The 19836-nt window shown below is 40.8% G+C and overlaps 1 long non-coding RNA gene across 1 annotated transcript; it reads left to right on the top strand.

Annotated features, from left to right (window-relative positions):
- The first annotated feature begins 892 nt into the window (after positions 1-892).
- Positions 893-17966, top strand: LOC119153813. The gene is made up of 2 exons (XR_005106228.1): positions 893-6341; positions 12563-17966. It is a non-coding gene; the product is annotated as an uncharacterized LOC119153813 (long non-coding RNA).
- The last annotated feature ends 1870 nt before the right edge of the window (positions 17967-19836 follow it).

Here is a 19836-nt window from a genome sequence, read left to right as displayed (position 1 = left end):
TAATATATATAGGCACAAACTCATCTGATTGACATTCTGAGTCCCTGTTCTCTAGAGGCAGTTTAGGGAGGGCTTTCTTGCGCTTTTCTGCTGAATTACAGACAGAAAATTGGATGAGATTTAATAACAGTCTTAGATATTATGATAAGTATCAGGAATGCTCTCTGAATGCTTAAAGGACTACATGGGCTCTTGGAAAGCCTCTGAAAACTGCAGAAGCTAAAGGAGAGAGCTTCTGTCACTCCTGCTTTGTATTTTCCTGGTATTTTTTTGTATATGAGTTGTGGAACTGGTAGATTCTGAACACTTATGCAGCTGCATGTATAGTTCTATAGCATGCATAAGCACCCCCGAAATAACCCAGTTTGATCCCAGAGACAAGTGCAACAGGAGTTTTCTCTATTTAGAAGAAACAAGAGGTCAACACTGGAACATTGTATAAAGATGAAAATGAAGTTCAGGTGTTTATGTCTAGAGGTAGACATTAAAAGAGACAAAAAAAAAAATCCCTGTTACGATACACTTCCATGGTACGTGTTTGCTATGGAAATAAAAAACCTGGAAGGCAGACGAAAGATTAGAGATCCATCAGTGGACTGAAACCAAAGAGGTTCAGCTTTTCAGCTTTACACTTGAGGGTTTCCTGCGGGCAGTCACGGGTTTGGGGGGAGGGGGTGGCTGCGCCATTTGGTTTTTCCATGATTACCATTTGCTGAAGTATTATGGTTGCATTCAGCTTTCACTGACTTTTGAATCCATCAGGTTAGAAGATATATGTATGGGATGGAGCTGACTGAGGTAAACATCTGATTTAACAGAACCTTTTCTTCTGGAGATATGGATGGAAGTTTCACAAGGGCTTTCCCCAAAGAGGTCTCAGTTCACGCTGGGCTCAGGGGTGGTGCTGGGAGCTTCTGGTTTTGTTTGTGCGAAAGAGAGGGTACTTATGCTGCCAATGCGTTGTGCTCTACTCCTGGGATTTCTACTCACTCTGTTAGATTTTTATTTTTTAGCCTAGGAAGGATTGCTGGCAAGTGCACGGTTCATTGAGAAGGTAGAGAATTCATGAGCTCAACTGATCTTGAGTCATTCTTAAATTTTTTTTTTTTTATTTTGGACCATAAACTAAGTGCTATACATATACTTCTGCAAGGAGAGTATTTTTGTCTTTAGTTATATATTGGATATATATATATATCTTTGGGATGCATATTGGCTAACCTATTCTTAACTTTTTAAAAAAGTCCTTTTTTAGGAAATCTCTCATTTCAGAAACTATTATAGTTTTATTTAGGAGTCTTAGTATATTTGTTACCTGCCAAGTAAAAATTTAATTCCAGTGTGGTTTGTTTTTTGTTTTGTTTTGTGGGTTTGGTTGTTTTTTTTTTTTTTTTTGTGTTTTTACTGGAATGTGTCCTTGCATTATCCAGATAATGTTGCTTAAGAAAGAATTCAATTCTGGAGAGAAATTCTTTTAACTGCACTTGAGCTGTACTCACAAGTATGGGATTAGGGGATTCTGCCTGTTAAGGTCTTCCTTGATGCTTGTATGCATGGATTTCCAGTTGTCTCTAGCGAATTTATTCAATCCCATGTTCAACTAAATTCTTAAATAAATTAAATTTTTTGCTATCTACTTAAACTCTTGAGCTATACACAAGGATGATCTGCAAATTCTTGTTAAAATTAATTATTTTGATTTAGAAGGATTCAGCTTGGAGTTAGAGATATTACTGAAATTTCTCCAGGGTTAGAGGTGTCACTTTACCTGTGTGGGTTACTAAAATGGAAATTATCTGCACGTGGAAGTAGTTTATGCAGCTTGACTCCTCCTGTAATGCCTGTTAGGCCCTATAAAATTGCTAACGGTTTCAAAGCCAGGGAAAATACTATACTGTTAAGGGATGTTAAGCCTGGTGCTCCTGGGAAGTCGTAATGAGGGAGATCTCAAGCCTGTAGCCTTGTTTGTGGATTTCAATAAATCATTGTGATCCAGTATCAAGGCTCTGACTCCAGACCTGGCCTGCACATTACTGACCTGCCTGGAGCCAGTTCTCAGCCTTGCGAGGGTAAATTGCCGTACAGTCATGGTTTTGCATTAGCGTCGTATAGTCGCTCTTGGAACAGACTCATTTTTCTTGGAAAAGTTGTCAGGTGAACCTAAGAAGAAAGCAATAAATGTCAGGTCTCCTTTGATATATTTTTTATATACTTACAGTGATATAGCCTAATAATTGTATAATGATGCTTAAGACTATTTAGCACATGCCTCTTCATTGTTCTATTAAACTCTTCTATTTATTTTTCTATTAACCTGCATTTCATTTACAGTATTTTGTACCTCTGCTCTCTGTGAGTTGGGACAAAAGAGAGCAGGACTCTCTATTCTTCTACTACTGCAATCCATCAAAAATGTTATTACTGATCACTATGAATTGAGATTAGGGATGTTTACTACATTTCCACCCGTCTATTTAAATCAGATTTCACGAAGGAGAGTTATTAGTAGAGCCTCAGAAGTTTGCAAAGGGACCTCAGTGACTAGGTGATAAATTTATCATGACATAAAAAAGCGAAACTCTGGGATAATACAAGTGGGAATATATATTTCTAGCCCTGCCTATGCCAAGTAATCTCCAAACTACTTCTCAGGAGAGAGATCTTGGTGTTGGTGACAACACCTCTGTGAATCACCAACTCCAGGGACAGAGTAGGCTTGGACTCGGACCGGTAAAGAGGTGATTCAAGGAGAGTGGTAATGCAGATAAATAACATCATCGACAGCTGTAAGAAGGTGGATTGGGAATGACAATCAGCTGTCTCTTGTAGCAGAAATCTTACAGGGATGCTATGCTTTGTACAGTGAAATTCCTGAGGAAAAAAATGGAAGATAAACCCCCCCAACCTACCAGCCCCACAAATGAAAAGCAATTAAGAGTGCTTAACTAAATGTAGAACTGCTAAAGGACATTCCAAGTGGAAGAGTAAAGAGGCTGTTAGTCGAAGTTATGGGAAATAAACTCATCAGTGGCTATTAAAGTACACAGAGATGCTGATATAATCTCCATAAAACTTGCAAGCTGGTGAAAGCCAGCAGGGTGTTTCTGTGAGAAGTTTTTGTGTTCTGCAGTGTTTCTTCCCTGACTCACCAATTATTGGCCATCTTGAGATAAAATGTTGGGGTGAGATAAACCTTAGAGATAGCCTTCCTTTTGGACTGTGAGGAAAGAATTTGTCTTGTTTAGGGAAGGTAAATTGGAGAAGAGACAGGTAATAATAACAGCTGATCCAGCCCAGATGGAATCAATGATACATCATAAGACACACATGAATTATAATAGACTACACAAATCCATGAACCCTAAATATTTAAAAACAAAACACCACCAAGCATGCTGTCTGCTAAGAGGGATTTAGTGTGTAATGTCATTTAATGTCAGTCACTCCACTGAGATGTTTCTGCAAAAAACGTTAGACTGATGAAATCACAGGCTTGTACTTTGCCTGATTCACTTCTGAGCAGAATAATTAAATTTTTTCCTTAGAAACAGGTCAACTCGTTGTAGCAGAGCTGAAGCCAAATCAAATTAGGCAGATGTTTACATTTTCTGAGATAATACCATCTATGTTTGGACTGTTATGAGTAAGAAATTTATATAGAGTAAGAAAATTCAGAGACTGTAATATTTCTACAGTGCTATCAATACACCCAGACGTGTTTGTATTTTTTTTTTTAAAGTCACTTCATTTGAGTTATTTCTGCATGCTTTCCAAACTCTGTGCTTAATCTGTACACTGAGTGAATCACCTAATTTATTATAGGCTTTGCAGAGTGGCTAAGGTGTGTTGTATGACTTCATCATAGTTCAGGCAGAGAGATTTCCTGGCTGCCAGTACTGTTAACTTTAGAGAATAAAATATGGAAAAGAGAAAAAAGAAAAGAAAAAAAAAAAAAAGAGTCCACCAATGTCCCTGTGAAAAACAGTTCTTTCTGCAAAATAAACCACCTCCTGTCATGCCAGCACAAAATAAAACAGTAAAGTGTAGGGCAAGTTAGAAACTTGTCAAGGAAGGCTTTTGCATGACTACAGGATTGGCCTTGCAAGCAACATAAACTTAAAAATTGAGTATACATGCTATACCAAGTCACTATTTTTTTCTCTTTATATGAAGGATGAGTGAAGGTAAGATGAAAGGGGATGTCCACGTCACCAAAAACTTTCTGCAAATTGCTTATTTTGGTTAATGCTTATGATTTTATGATACTTTCTTATAAATTATCATATAATTTATGATAATTATTATGCCACAGCTGGCACTGAGTCCCCATCAATAATCAAAGCTGCTGAGAGAATAAAATTCTCCGTAAGTGCAGCGTCTGCTTCCCTACAGACCCAGCAGAGGAAATGATAGGATCCATGATTTTGCCAGCAATTTTGTCTTAGTTTTACATGCTTCGTTAGTAGCACTGGGCACACAGTGCCATTTGGAGCACAGCTCTCTGTCTGCACCCGATCACCTGTGGTGGAGCTGTGTTTCTGTGCTCCTCCAAAGAGCCTGGAGAAAGGACTGGAGCTGGGACCTACCTCTTAATAAGTGCAAAATTACCACTGAGATCTCCCTTGGGTTCAGGGCTTCCATGGAGCTAAGGCACCTGTGACTTGTAGACTTCTGCCACGTTCCTCATCAATCTCCTTGTTTCCTGGCTAAGGAACACTTGCTCGCATAGTCCATGCTGACAGAGAAGCCACTGTCCATGTTGTTGTACAGCTGCAATGACTTTGTTATCAAAGCAAGAAATGATTTTGTTAATCCCTCTTTCAGAGGATGGCAGATGCACAGCTTCCTTCGGTGGTGAACTTCTATTGCAAGAGCAGCCAGACGGGTCCTGCCTTTGTCGTATTTAGCCGTTCCTGCTTGGTCTGTTTAACAGCCTCCCTCTGATGAAGGGCTTCAGGAAAAATTCTCCTTGGTCATCCAGGAAGAGTCCATTACCCAGATCAGCCTTTTTGACGTGCCTGTTTGAAGCTGCAGGTTTGTAAAGATTATTCCTTTTCCAGACCTCAATTAGATCATTCTTATGCAGGTGTTCACTCCTGTCTTCCACTGTACTTTCTGTTAATCCTAGTCAATAGGACACTGAGGGTTACCTATATACCCTTTAAATTAATTGGAGTGATCACAAATGAATAATTATTTGAACTTTCTTTTCTGTCCAGAGAGAGCAAGTTAGTACTTCATATACATATTCATATGTAATGCAAAACCTTGTGAAATAAATAGGAAAGAGGTCAGGGCAGTATTTAGGTAATCTCGGCAGTCTGGGGAATGGCCTTCTTTGGACATCATGACTCAAGAGTCTTTGAACCAAAAAAGAATTGCAATTTGTTCCTCTCCTCTGGGTTACTGGAATTTTGGCCAAAGAGTTTGTGGGGTTTACACCAGTTTTGTGGCTATACCTCTATAAAATGCCAGTTTATAACCTGTTATGTCATAAGGCATGTTAATATCTCAGGAGCTGCTTATTCGTTTGTAGGTGGGCTGCTAATATTCAAAGTATTCAGTCTGATTTCAGAAATTGTTCTAAAAAAAAAATAAAAGCACTGCTCACTCTCACAGATAACTCCTTATTCTAGGGGTCACCCCGGCCATTAAACAATGAAAGCAGAAAGTGCCATCCAACACTCCAACTACCTTTAAAAAAAAACATTTAGAAAAAACCAAGATCATTTGCTCTTGCTATTTTCTCTTCGCCCCCTGTTCTATACAAATCAATCCTAGGTGTTCAGAGTGCCTTAAGCATAAAACAAATTTTCTACATTCCTAAGCCTTCCCCAAGAGGGACTGCTATGTTGTTTTCCCAGCTTTCTGGGATTTTTGGGAGTCATTTTGCCAAGAATCTGGGTTGTGCTTGAGCCCTGGAACCGCCACTGCAGGGATTTGATTTTTGATTTGATTTCCCAAGTGAAACCCTAGGACATGGGTCCAGTGACTGGGAATAGGAGAGGGAGTGCATGAAGGAGTCATGTTTTTTGCAGAAAGAGAAATGAAAGGAAAAAGGGGGTTCTCTGTAGAATTTGATTGGTAAAAACACGTGTTTATGCTTTTCCCTCGCTGCTGTAATTCCCCATGCAGTTTCCTCATCTGGCTTCAATGTCTTCCTAAAGTGGGAAAGAAGCAAACACCAGTATTTCTGCTCACCTAGAAAATGCATTCCCAGGACATGAAACTGGAGCTGGAGAACCCGAGAAGTCGAAGGGTCTTGCAGCTGGAGTTTTGCAGTGTGATGGAGCACATGGTGTGGCCGGCTCAGCCCATGGCCATCAGAGTGCTGTCATGCTGTGAGTATCCTCCCCTGCTCCATCCTAGAGCTGGCCTAATTGCAAGAAAAACAAAGGAAAATTTGGAAGTGGAAGGCTGGCTGTAATGATGCTTCTCACAGCTAAATAATATTACAAAACAAAAAAAAAAAAACAAAAAAAAAAAAAAGAAAAAATAGCCAAACAAACAGAAAAGTGATTTTGCCTAAAGGCACCTCTGAACAATATACTTGGTAAATGACTTTAAACCCAAAGCTGTCCCATCTTCAAAACCCATGGGAATTAGCTTTCCTTAAAAACAATTAAAAGTTACACACCAGCTGTGTTTCAGCGGTGATTTGTATTCTGTGAAGTTTTCTCCTTGGGTCTTTTCTTTAGGTTTATTAAGACCTCCTTTGATTCTCTTTTCTTTTTCTCTTCTCTGCCTTTCTGGTTTACATGAATGGTGAAGATTGTAAGTGGTAGTTGCTGACAGTGATGTATTTTTAACTTATTGCTAATTCAAAACTTTTCAGTCATTCTTTTCCTGAATTTTTGTGCAATTCCCAACCCCATGTTCAAAATCAGTGCCTGAAGTGTTAACTTGGATACTCTGTAGAGGCTTGTAAATGGGACGCAGACAACAAATTTTGGCCAGGGAGGAATCTTTCTGTCCATCTGTATATCTGTGCAAGCAGTGGAGCGTCATCTGGCTGCACGGAGAGCCACAACTGGCCCAGCTGTGCTGCACGGAGTGCTCGTATGTGTGAGCTAGGAAGCGTAAAGTTTGCTTTTGCGTAACAACATTTTGCCATACGAATATATTATGAACAACCATCTCACAACTGTCGGAACTGTGGTCAAGTGGGTTAGTTAAAAACTGCACAAACATTTATAACACAAAATTTCCCATTCAAGGGAAAGATTTCCAGTGCTTGCAGAATGTCAAATAACCTCAATGACAGTCTTAATTTTTTCTGGTGGGGATATATTTAAGATAATTCAATTCTTGAAAGGGAATATCCTAAGCCTTGTCAAACTGAAGATGGCACAGTCACAAATGTCTTTCTCCTCAGTGTGACAGAGAGAAAACCCAGTAATTTTATTTTTGTCTTTTTTCAAAATGGTAGGTGTTTGAAGCTGACATAGCTACTAATACCATTTTCTGTTTCTCCATCTGTATGTAAAACCCATTTGTTTGCAGAAATTGTATTTACACAGACTGTAATCCTGTAGGGTCTCAGATATTAGAGATTGTAGCTATAATGATGTAGGAAACCATTTTTATTAAGAATCAGAAATTGAATTAATTAGATTTATTGACGGGAAATTAAATTTAAAAATTGAGAATTTCCTTAAGTTAGCAAGATTTTCATTACAGAATCATAGAATCATTTAGGTTGGAAAAGACCTTTACGATCATCGAGTCCAACCGTTAACCCAGCACTGCCAGGCCCAGCCCACCGCTAACCCATGTGACTAAGTGCCACATCTGCATGTCTTTTAAATACCCCCTGGGATGGTGACACCAGCGCTTCCCCGGGCAGCTGGTTCCAATGCCTGACCACCCTTTCAGTGAAGAAATATTTCCTGATACCCAACCTAAACCTGCCCTGGCGCAACTCGAGGCCGTTCCCTCTTGTCCTGTGGCTGGTTCCCGGGGAGCAGAGACCGACCCCCCCTGCCCACAGCCCCTGCCAGGGAGCTGAGAGCCATCAGGGCCCCCCGAGCCCCCTTTTCTGCAGGCTGAGCCCCCCCAGCTCCCCCAGCCGCTGCCCACCAGCCCTGTGCCCCAGCCCCCTCCCCAGCCCCCTGCCCGGCTCTGGACACGCTGCGGCCCCCCAGGGTCTGTCTGGGAGTGAGGGGCCCAGAGCTGAGCCTGGCTTCGAGGGGCGGCCTGGCCAGTGCCCAGCGCAGGGGGACGGGCGCTGCCCTGGCCCTGCTGGCCACGCTGCTTCGGCTACCAGCCAGGGTGCTGCTGGCCTTCTCGGCCCCCTGGGCACACGGGGGGCTCATGTTCAGCTGGCTGTCAACCTGCTCCTTCCTGTGCAGAGAAATGCCTGTAAAACATACTGGCCAGACTGTGGTAGTGTTTGGGAGGTGATAGCCACCATTGCTACCTTCAGCTCCAATGAAAAGGTTTGTCGACGACCTAACGGTCCTACTCCTGCTGCCCTAGGTTAAAAACCCCACACCTAAACGTCAAACACCCACCCACTCCCACCCCCCCAAATGACATTAGCACTGTTTCTGGCATTTTTCATCTTTTTTAAAAAACCACATTTTCATATGAGCTGTGACATGTACGCAGTGTATGTATGAGACTCTATGATGGAATTACTCACGAATTACTTGAAGCTCTATGGAATAAAAGCATTGATGCTGACACCTGAAGGAGACGAATGACGCAATCGCAGGAGAACCATGTGCTCTGGTGTCCTGCATAGGAGGGACCGTGCTGGCATTTGCAGGTAAGCAGTGACTGCGACAACTGAAACCTGCAACTGGCAGCAAATAAAAAGGAGTAAGCAGGAAAATAGTTTGCTACAGATGTCAGAAAAAGGTACAGAAGACACTGCTTCCTACAGAAGACACTGCTGCGGGAAAAAGTGTGACCCCCTCCTCATCTCTTGTGGGAAGCCTAACGCAAACCTGTACCAGATGGCAGCCTGGGAAAGACGTGCGGACCGTGCTGGTAGGACAAACATCAGAAGGGCCCTATAAAATCAATTTACTCTTTTGCAGGAAGCCACTGTGAATGGTGCTGCATAGACATGATGTGATGACAGTTGCTTAAAACTTTGGCAGAAAGCAAGAGCTGTGCTGCTCCGCAAAGCCCGGAAAGCTCCCGCAGCTGGGAAGGCGACGCAGTGGGCGCAGGTGCTCGTGGCAGGGTGTGCTCCTGCCAAAATGCTGGGCCGGCCGGGGCACGGCTGCTGCACTCTGCTCATGGGCAAGTGTTTCATACAGCGTTTGTCGTGCGGCATTGGACAGCCAGGGTGGTAAAATCATCACAACAACTGCTTCCTAAAATTCCCCCAGTAGGTGAAGGTACAGGGAAAATGGGTCTTTTGCTGACAATTCGCGGCTGCCAGAGGAGGATTTCCAGGTTGTCAGAAGCTGCATTTTACCTTCAAACTCATGGATCTTTTTAGATCCCGTGTGGAATACTTATGGTTTGAAGGGCAGGAGCTGTACTTGACTGGGGCATCAGCTCCTGTGTTCCTTCAGCTCATGGCTGGAGATGATGCCATTAAAAGATGCAAAGCAGTGGCTCAAACACTGGCATGGGGATTGCTGGTGGCGCAAAGGCCACTGTTTTAGCAGGGGACGTGTGTGTTGTCTGAAGAGACACATGCTTCCTTTGCCTCATTTGTGTAGCTTGGCATCATACCATGCGCTGCTGCTTCTCTGCTGGCTGTGGTACCGGAGCAAAACTGTCTGGGACCCCAGATATATGCACATCTTAAATACTGGTGCAAAACCTGTGAAAATACAGCCTAACAGCTGCAGCTGGATGTGTAAACAACTCCTGAGGATCCTCTGTCAAGTACAGTGAGGTTGTGCTCGTATTAAATCAGCAGATGAACTTTTATGACCATATCCAGATTGGCTTCACTTAAAGAAGATGTAGTCATTCCAAGATTTCACTGGCATTCGGGGGAATTCAGTAACTAAATACAGTATTTCTGCAGGGTCAGTCCTAGGCAATTGGCTGACTTAATGAACTCGATTATGTGTTCCCTTCCCACACATTTATACAAAATCACATCAGTGAAATGAGCAATAGATTGTTCTCTACATCTGAAGCTTCATTAATTGTGCAAGAAAAAATAGTTGTTTTACTGAAATGCCCAGCATACAGAGAACAACGTTCCTAGGCAGAGCACTCTACAAAGCAAAGTTTCTTAACTTGGTGAGAGGTTAATTAAAAAAGTAAATTTGTCTGGTGTGATGGTGCTAAGGTAGTACCTGCACATCTGAAGTGTCTCTCTGTATTTCCCTTATCAATAGTCAAAGCTTCTGAGTAAATTTACTGAGCCTGGGATGAAGTGTATGTAAGTTTGTGCTTCCTAACTCTGAGTTTGCCGTTGATCTTTTCAGACTCCTCATAACATTTAATTTTGCAGCATTCTCCAGCAGCTACTTCACTGCACAGGAGTCGTGGCTGAGAAACACATCTTTCCTCCTTTTAGGGTTGATTCATGTTTAGATACTGCTCAAGCTATCCTGTCATCAAGCAATGGAGGGGGAGCGGAAATCCTGAGTGTAAAACCCAGAGAGGCAGAGGAAATATTGAAGATAGACTGAAAAACATGGAAAGCCAGATTTATGCCAACAAACACTCAATGGGGCAGCAACACCCAGGAAGAAAAAATTATGTGTCCTCTGTAAAAATCTTCAGTTTTTCCATTCCTGTAAATTTTCCTGCATATTAAAATTTTCTTACTTTCTAAAGTAACGAGGTACAATTATGCTTCTGTTAATTCTCATTAATTCCCAATACGACTTGCAGCTTAACCTGTGCTTTCCTTTTTCCTTTCATGCTTAAAGCTACTTCACATCAGGTACATCTTCCATTTACATGCTAACAATACTCTTTTAAAATCCACAATAATCTCCTTGTTATTTCACTGCCAGCCTTTTTCTTTTTACACTTTTTGTTTCTTCAGAAGAAAATGTTCCTGCAAATATCCGGCTCGTCAGCTATACAGAGCTCATTCATAAACCGTTCAGTTCTACCATTGTAATTACTTCTGAATTGTGTTGTCTTTATTGAGCTTATTTTCTTAGGTGTTATTTCAGATTTAACTAGTTTAATATTTCAGTACCTGGTTTTACATAGCTTTTGGATTGCTCAGTGGTCTTTCATTGCATAATTGAATTATATTTTTATGTCTTCTTTCAAACTTCTGAATTGGTGGGCATACTTGCTTGGCTTTACTTATCTTTTAGGCTTTTTGATTGATCCTGGCAAGGATCTATCTTCTGTTTTTCTTGATAGTTCCTTTTATTATCTCTATAAAAACTCCTGTGTCCGCTCAATGGAACTAACTGTATTTGTACCAGTGAAAATGCAGCCATCCAGTTAATGATAAAATGCATTTTTTTGTAAATAGCCTTAGCTTTCCATTCTCCTGGATTTGGAAAGTTTTCTATATTTTTTCCAGCTGATTTTGGCACCATTACTCTGTTTGAACACACAAGTTTTTTAAGAGTTTATTTTCAAACCTAGTGTTTCTCGTATGAGACAGGGCACCCTCAGGAAGCTGTGGTACTCTTCAGAAGAGATGCTGGTGCTCCCTCTCTTGGACCACCTTCATGAAGAGTGGTGTTGGTCACTCAGTGACTAAGGACACCTTTTCTGTGGTGATTAATGCCTTGCAGCTTTTGCACTAGTACACTGATCTGGGAAGACTTTTTTTTTTTTTTTTTTTAATTTTAATTGCTGTCCCTCACGCACATGTAGAATATAGCTAATTTTTTGGAAAGGTTTGCTTAGTTCCAGTGTAACCACCAAGCTGCACCTATTTTTTTTCTTTCTTACTGACTCTAATTCACAGCTTGAGTAAACCGATGAGAAGAACAGTGATATAAAATAATCTAATCAAGAGAATAGCATACCTACCTTTCAGATTGTTTTTAAACAGTAAATCTCAAAGGATTTTATGGCGCAGTCATTATCATTGTCTCCACTAATGGAGAGTGGAGTTCTCCCCCACTTGATGGGGAGAACAGAGGTGCAGTGATTTATTTAACTAAGTTGCTGAGTGCAGGATAATAGCATCCAGGTCTCCTGGGTTCCAGTCCTGTCCTGCTTATGGCGTGTTGCACTGTTGGCTGGCTGTGTGGCCTTTTCTTTCATGTTTTTCAACTAATTTTCACTTCGGGTAATTATCTTAGGAAAACTTAAATAGTAATTGCTTTAACACTGGTTTTCACATGACATAGTAAACCCAATATGGGTATAATGTAAGGTGGGTTAGAGAAGTGGGCTGTGCCTGGAAGTAGGAAGATGTAGGATTTCTACCTGAGTGTCCCTGTATCAGTATGTCCACCAGAAAGCTGATTAACTATGTCTGAGGACGGGCAGGGCTATGATACTTTTGCCACTTAAATTTTAACAGCACAGGAGTCAAGGCATCTCCTGAGTCTGAGATACTCTTCTACCCTATTTCTTTTCTTCTGGGGGAGGAAAATCACCTAAAAGACATCAGAAGTAAACTTAACCTTTAGTGTGCTGACCTGTGTATCTGTTTCAGAGGGAAGAGGCAGCAGATAGAATATTTGGACTTCAAAGGATTGTTTCACTTCAGGTGTAAGTATGGTTATTAAGAAAAAAATCATATGGTCACAAAATACTGCTTGGAATAAAGTAGATCAATGTAGGCTAACAGATCAGGGTTAAAAGTGAGGCTAGTCACAGAGACCTTAACCTCATACATATTTGGAGACTGTGAAATTGTTCAGAATAGGGAAAGAACTCTGCAATAATTGCTAGATATTTTGTGTTGGGAAACAAATTAACTGATTTTTTTATTTTAAACAGCTTGTGACCTGGCTTGTGATTTGTCAGAAACTAAAACTCTTGCATTATTTAAAGTAATACTTAAGAGAAAAAATATACTAGCAGCCAAGAGTTCTGTGACTCTTTAACTTCAGGGCTACTTATAGACCCAGTACCACAGTTGATAGTGTTTTCTGTCTGTGTATGATTTAACAGTATGAGCTGTTGTGCTAACCGTTACACACACATTTTAATTCCTTGTGCGTTCTTTTTCCAAGCAGGGAAGGCTTGAACTGCAAAAAATGCCCCTTTGTGCATATCCAAGATTGGGAACAGTGAAGTCTCTGTTATCATCATGCTCAGCTACAGGCTTTGAAACCCCATGTGAAGGGCAAATGTCTGCAGTCGGGGTGAAAAATGTCCACTTACACTGTAGCAAATCACAGCTTGCTTGGGTAAATGTTCCTTCATGAGTATCCGTGTCAGGTGCCAAAAGTCAGGGAAATACTGTAGAACGGTGGGACAAATGTGCCATGTCAACTGTTCATTTTCCTTAGAAATGCACCTGGTATGAAACATGCAAGTGATGCAAATAAGCAGAAATGTGAAAGGTATCTGAAGTGTGACTGGTTGTACTCATGGGACAATGATCATGGTAGCTGTTTGAGATACAAACATTTTCTCAAGCAATTCAGGTAGTGGGTGCCTTCTGAGGCAGGTGCCCATTATGTCGAGCCAGGAATTTTGATGGTGATCAGACTTGCAGATGATGTTGAGCTGTCACAGGTTCCATGCAGTTGGACTTCAGGTCGTTGTGGTGTGACTGGCAGTGCTGGGAAAGAGCATCCCCTCTAATAAAAGCCCCACCACACCCCGCGTGTGTTGCCTTTGGGGTGCTGGCTCTACTGGCTGCTGTAGACATGAATGAGATTTCGTTACTGCATTTAGCTGTGAGCCCTTAATGATGCTGTTAGTGTCATTGCAAACCTCCCATAGACCTTGTGGGAAGGAGAACTTCCCACTGGGTTTGCAGAGTTGTCCCGTATCTGTAAATTCTAAAATTGCCTCTGGACCCTGGTAGGGGGATAGAGAGGAAAACATGTTTTTCTTTTCTTTTCTTTTTCTTTTCTTTTTTTTTTTTTTCATTCTCTTTTTCTTCTGTTCCAAGAAATGTTCCCCAAGAATTGCTGTATTTTTCTTCTGCAGGGATAAGTGCTAAAAGCCTGCTCAGCCTCTGCAATCTAAATAAGTAACAACGAATATCTTGCGATGAGGTCCACTGTGTAATAGAGACCTTCTGAAGGTCTTCTTTCTTAAAAATGCGCCATTTCATGTCTGAGAGGAAAGAAAAAGTTCTCAGTCTCTTTTGGAGTGTCTAATTTAGATATTTCTGAGTCCATCTCCCTATTTCACCAGAGGCTTTTAGAGAATTGCCACTCCTTTTATTCCAAGTAACACTGAAATTGTACCTGGAGTACCTGGAGTGGTATTGCTGGATATTCCTGGTGTCTGCATGTCACCCAGACAGGAACTACCCTTCACCTCTGTTTCTCAAGGCTCTTTCATATTGTGTTTTATTGACATTTTTTTCTTTGGATTTGTCATTAATATTTGACAACTGTAGTAATGAACCTCCTGTGTCTTTGCAAGTTATATTTACGATAAAATTCTCCCCATTTCAGCATATGCTGGTTAATGGGGCCTGGTGTATTCTTTGGTTTCAGAAGGTGTAAATGCTTAGAGATGAAATACGTTCCTTCTTGTGTGCATGAGGAGAGCATATTGCTTATTTGGCTAAGTGCTGGTAAAATCTCAAGGAAAACCATACATTAAAAGAAAAGGATTATTTTCTGGTTTTGCAGATTCACTGTTTAGCTGTTTTGCTAATGTGCCATAAAGATTATGTTCTGGTTTTCCGTATAATGTTGTTTCTCACATGTATTAGGTGAAAGGAAGCAGCTGGGTATGGTCAGGTAGGATTCCTTCTCCAGGGCTGTATTTGCACTATGCTTTTAATCTTACAATGGGCAAAGTTGATGTGTAACAAAAAACATATTCTGAGGAGTATTTTGGTATCAAAAAAGTGCTGTATGTGTTTAATTTGTTAGGTCTCATCTATCATTCATCCTACATGAAATAACTGACCTTTTTATAGAGAACTTTGATTTCTTGCTTTAAAGTATATTCGTAGTCAGTTATAAATTATGGTCTTCACATGGGAATCACTTGGTGAAACTTACAGCCTGTGTGATGCATGAGTTCAAATAGATCATAACAGTCTCTTCTGGCTCCAAAATCTACGACTCTGAAAATCTCATCTAATTTAATATGTGCAAAAGTACCATGAGGATTTCACTTGGGTTCAGTGCTGACACGGGTATAAGTAAGAACCAAACACATACATTGGGTCAGACCAGCATAAGGAATCGTGTTTCCAGCACTGGTTGAAGGCAGTTACTTTGAGGAGACTTGTTACCTTATTTTTGATTTGTGCTCAAAATATTTCTATTTCTACTTATTTTTCTTCTGGTTTTGCAGAGCATATAGCAGGGGAGACCCTACCAGCTGGGGTGATTTAGGGATGCACTGAAACCATTCTCAGGTTTGTCATCATTAGCAATGTAAGAGAGGACTGTACCGACGGGACTGGCCCTTGCCCGTGCAGTCAGACTCCCCCAGACCTGCTGGTCTGGAGTAAGACATCTCTAAGTGGTCTTCCCTCACTGGACATCAACATTTCACGTGAAGAGAGGAACCCCAAAGTACGCTGTGCATCTTCGTCACCCTGCCGCATCTGTGAGAAAAGGGCCAGCTTGCTTTGCTGATTTTTATTTCTCTGAAGAAATGGTATTTTTAAGTACTGTGAACAAAAATATTTAATGCTGAAGGAAATTCGATTCACAGAATTGACCTATGAAGCAAAGGTCAAGTGATCTACTAATGATGTTTTTTAATGTGACCTTCATGATACAGACATTTTCATCCTTTACTGATACCTTCCTAAAACTGAAAAAAAGAGTACAAGTTCCATTTTTATGCACCCAGATCAATCCCATCCAAAATATCTAAATGATAGTTATAGTGTAAAACTACCATATATTTCCTAAAAGACTAAATTCCTGTATTATAGTTTCCTGGCAAGTCTGCTAACAGAAAGAATTTCTTCAAATTTATCTCTCTGTGGCCACTCAGTGTTTGCTTCACCACTGCGTGACTGATAATAGATATATTGAAAGAGACTGGTGTGTACAGAGAAGGTGCTTTGGTTATAATTTATCCAAGGCAATCAGCAGAAGCCAACACATCTGGAAGAAATTATCTAATTATTTTATGGAAGTTAATTGTCCTTCCTACCCCATCTTACCCCTTCCCCTCCCTTATTTAACACAAAGCATGTTTTACCTGGAAAAGCAGCAACTGTCACTGTTCAGAATGCAGCTAAAAGGTCAAAGGTGCCTATAAAACCTAAGTGCTGTAGGCAGCACATCACATTTGCCTGATGTAATTATTCTCCTTCCTAACCCCCTACTTCCCTGGGATTAATCAGTGACACCTCATGCTGAACAGCCAGGGATGATTTTGACAGAGGGAGGCAAAATGGAACGTGAAATGGCAAAAGAAAAAAGAATTAAATCTTACGCCTTGTTCCTGCAGGTTTGTATTGCTTGCCCATTTTCAAAGAGCAAACAGTAATCATCCCAGCTTCATTTCCTTTGCATCTTACTCTAGTCTGAAACAGCTTTCTGTGTGAGCATATGGTTATAACCTGAAAAAAACATCCTAGAAAACTGAAGTGGGGGGAAAAAAAGGAACTTGAGGTTTTTGAGCTATTTTTCTTGATGTCTTAAGAAAACAAGGGATATTTGGTGATACACGGTGCATGTGCTGCTCAGGTCATGCTGGATGCCTGAGACAGCAACGTAGGCAGAGAAAGGGAGGAGTGATGTACGTATTGTGGCAGGCACCACTGCCTGGAAATCACTCCAGGGGCACCTACGGTGGCATTTCAGTTTGGAAGCACTCTTGAAACAATTCTGATTTTCTCTGCTGTCAATGCTCCAGTTTGCAGCGTGAGGTGCCCAGGCTGCAGCCCCATGCAGCTTGGGGCAAGCTGGAGGGCTGCCTTGAATCTTGTGGGCCAGTTCTAAATAGCCATTCAGTCCACCTAGTCCAAAATCATATCAAACAAAGAAATCCCAACCCTGAACTGAGAGAGGAGCGGCTGTCAGGACCGCAGCAGCATCCTTAATCTTCCGGCTCTGCTCCTCCTGCTCCACGATGTAACACCAGCACAGGTTGCAGTGCTTAAATCCAGCGCAGGCTGGAAGCACACAACTGTTTTTAATTTGGCAATTCACAAGGTCAAGGATAAGTATGATTTAAATGATTTGATTAATCAGAATTTTCCCTTTTGGGGTTACAAATGCAGTATTTGCTTTTCTTTTTTTTTTTTCTTTTTTTTTTTTTTTCTTGGCCTATGCCAGTTACCCCGAGCCTATGCATCTCTGGATTTTGGCATAAATCCAGTTAAAATCATTTAGCTGGAGCCTGACCTTTAAAGAACTCCAGTTTTTGGAGTCATGACCAATTAAGGCACATAATCTCCAGTAGAAATAGTCAGGTGTAGCCAAGTTAATTTTTTAACCAAAGGCTTTAAAAAGAACTGAAAAATTAAAATTAAATTTTAATTTGTTATTCATTCCCATGGTTTAATTATGCAGTGTTCCTCCAGCAATAAATGTTTTAGTCTAGAGTGATTGTTAATTTATGAATGTATTCTGTATTGATTTTTGAGCAAAGCTATTTAAGCAACATCACCTTTCTTTCAGCATTTTATCTTTAGCAAGCTTAAGGTATTTGAATTTCTTATCTTCCAATTCTGGTTCAAGGATTTATTAGAGCAAAGGTCAAACATAATTACATTTAAATATGAAATAAGCCTATAATACAACAGCTGAAATGGTGCCATTACAGTGCATAAGGTTTCTGTAAGGAAGAGGTGTCAGGCTTTTCAAAATGTTTTCACTTTTGTTTTTTACAGTAAATTGATACTAGCGCACTGTATCAGAAATGTGGAACTTCTGAGTAAAGAAGTCTGGGTTTTAACTGGAGGAAGAGCAAATTGTTTTGGAAATAACTTTTTTTTTTTTTTTTTTTTTTTTTTTAACATAAATAATAGTATTTAGGGTTGTGGAGCAGGAATTCCAGCCTTCATAGCTAAATGTGCACCATGGGCTCACTTACTCAGATACAGCCATGAAAAGACTTTTCCAACAACCTGAATAATACTTGCTACTTCTCGGCTGTAAGAATTTTCTGGCCTGAAGCCACTGCACTGTCCAAACTGTGTTTAGTTCAGCTTGAAGTGGTTTCTTTCTACTGTTTTTACAGTGCAAAAAATAAGTGATAAACTTAACATTGCTAATTCCAGGAAGTAAACTAGACTGTAAAAGAAAGGCAGGCTCTTTTTGGGACAAGGGGTAGCTGTAGCTATGAAATTAGTGTGTTTCTCAGTTTGGGAGGCAGAGCAGAGAAAGGCAGAAGTCAGATTGGGAAGGTAAGGGGAGAGCTTACAGAATTAAATGATCAGGTTTGATTTAAAAAAAAAAGTTAAATTTTTCTTAGGCAAACTTCATTTTATAAGGCTCTGTAAGCTTTCCCTTCACCCTCAAAGAACCTTGTTCTGAAGGGGGTGACAAAAAGAAGACAGGAAAGGAAGATGCTTGGCACTGAAGAAACAGGGCAAACAATAATGGAACAATTGTGAGGGTTTTCTTGTTTCTGTAACCCTGCAAATAATGACGGTTTATGGAGAAGTTGACAAAACAACATGAAAAAACCCTGCCTAAAAGGCAGAGGATGTGTTTTGGTTAGCATCAGTTCATTCCAAGAGATGCCCCAAAAAACTGACTTATGGGAGGAGGGTGTGCTGCAGTATCTGCGGGAAATTAAATTCACGTGGAGGTGATTTTCTATGACAGAGTGTCCTTGGTAACCAAAGGAAAACAATCCACCCAAATGTCTTACTATTTTCCAAATGTAGACAAAATATCATACTTGGGTGGAATTTCACATTAACATCAAGGCAGTCCTTCCCTGCGTGGAGGAGAAGCTTTGAGCCTTGTAAGTGCCGGCATTTGTGGGCGTATGTGAATGTAGCAATGTCCTTCTTGGGCTGGTCCTAGGTTTGTGTTACAGACTTCGGTGCCTTTTGTGATATTAAATTTCCCAAATCAGCATTGCTATTTGCTTTGTTATATTTAACAGCTTGCCTAGAAAACAGCTCAGTTTGATTACAGTGCAGCAATAAACAGGATAAGTAATTAACTCAAGGCACATTTCCTAGATCGTTTATTAGCTGTAGCTATCCCTCATGTCAAAAAAAAAAAAAAAAAAAAAAAAAAAAAAAAAAAAAGAGGCAAGTAAGTCTTGTTTTCCAGATCATCTGGGGCACTTTCCCAAACAGCCTCCATGGTATTTTTCCTCCCCTCTCCATCCTGCGTTGTTCCCCTCCTCCCCAGCCTGTGTTCCAGATGTGGGCAGGGAAGGGGCACAATTCTACACAGGGGCTTCCAGGGAGGAGTTTAAACTTTCCAAAGCCAAGGGTATCACGTGCTGGGACTGTGTGGTTTCACCCATGTGATTTTGCTGCATTTGGTGCAACTCCTTTTCCAGGTCCTAGTGTGATCTGGTAGCTTGGAAGCAACGTTATATTGCTTCTGGTCTGGACCCCGTTTAACTGGGGGTCTTGGCTTAGGTACTTTGCCTTTTGCAAGCAAGCTCCTGTCCCTCATGCTCTGTGGTGGTCCACTATCTCATGGGGGATATGCTAACCACGGTGATGGGTGGAACCCAGGAGGTGTTAATTTGCCTTAAAAGGAACTGAAATTTCATTTTTGCATCAAAGATCATGTATTTATCAGAAATCAGTCTTGTAAATTCGATTCGCCCTGATGCATGACCACAGCCAGTAATACAGATAGGCATTTTTAAGTGAAATTTTTTTCCTCTATAGTAAAAAACCAAGAC

The sequence above is a fragment of the Falco rusticolus genome, chromosome 9 (genome assembly GCF_015220075.1).
Source record: "Falco rusticolus isolate bFalRus1 chromosome 9, bFalRus1.pri, whole genome shotgun sequence".
NCBI classification, from domain to species: Eukaryota; Metazoa; Chordata; class Aves; order Falconiformes; family Falconidae; genus Falco; species Falco rusticolus.
This window is presented reverse-complemented; position numbering and strand designations above follow the sequence as displayed.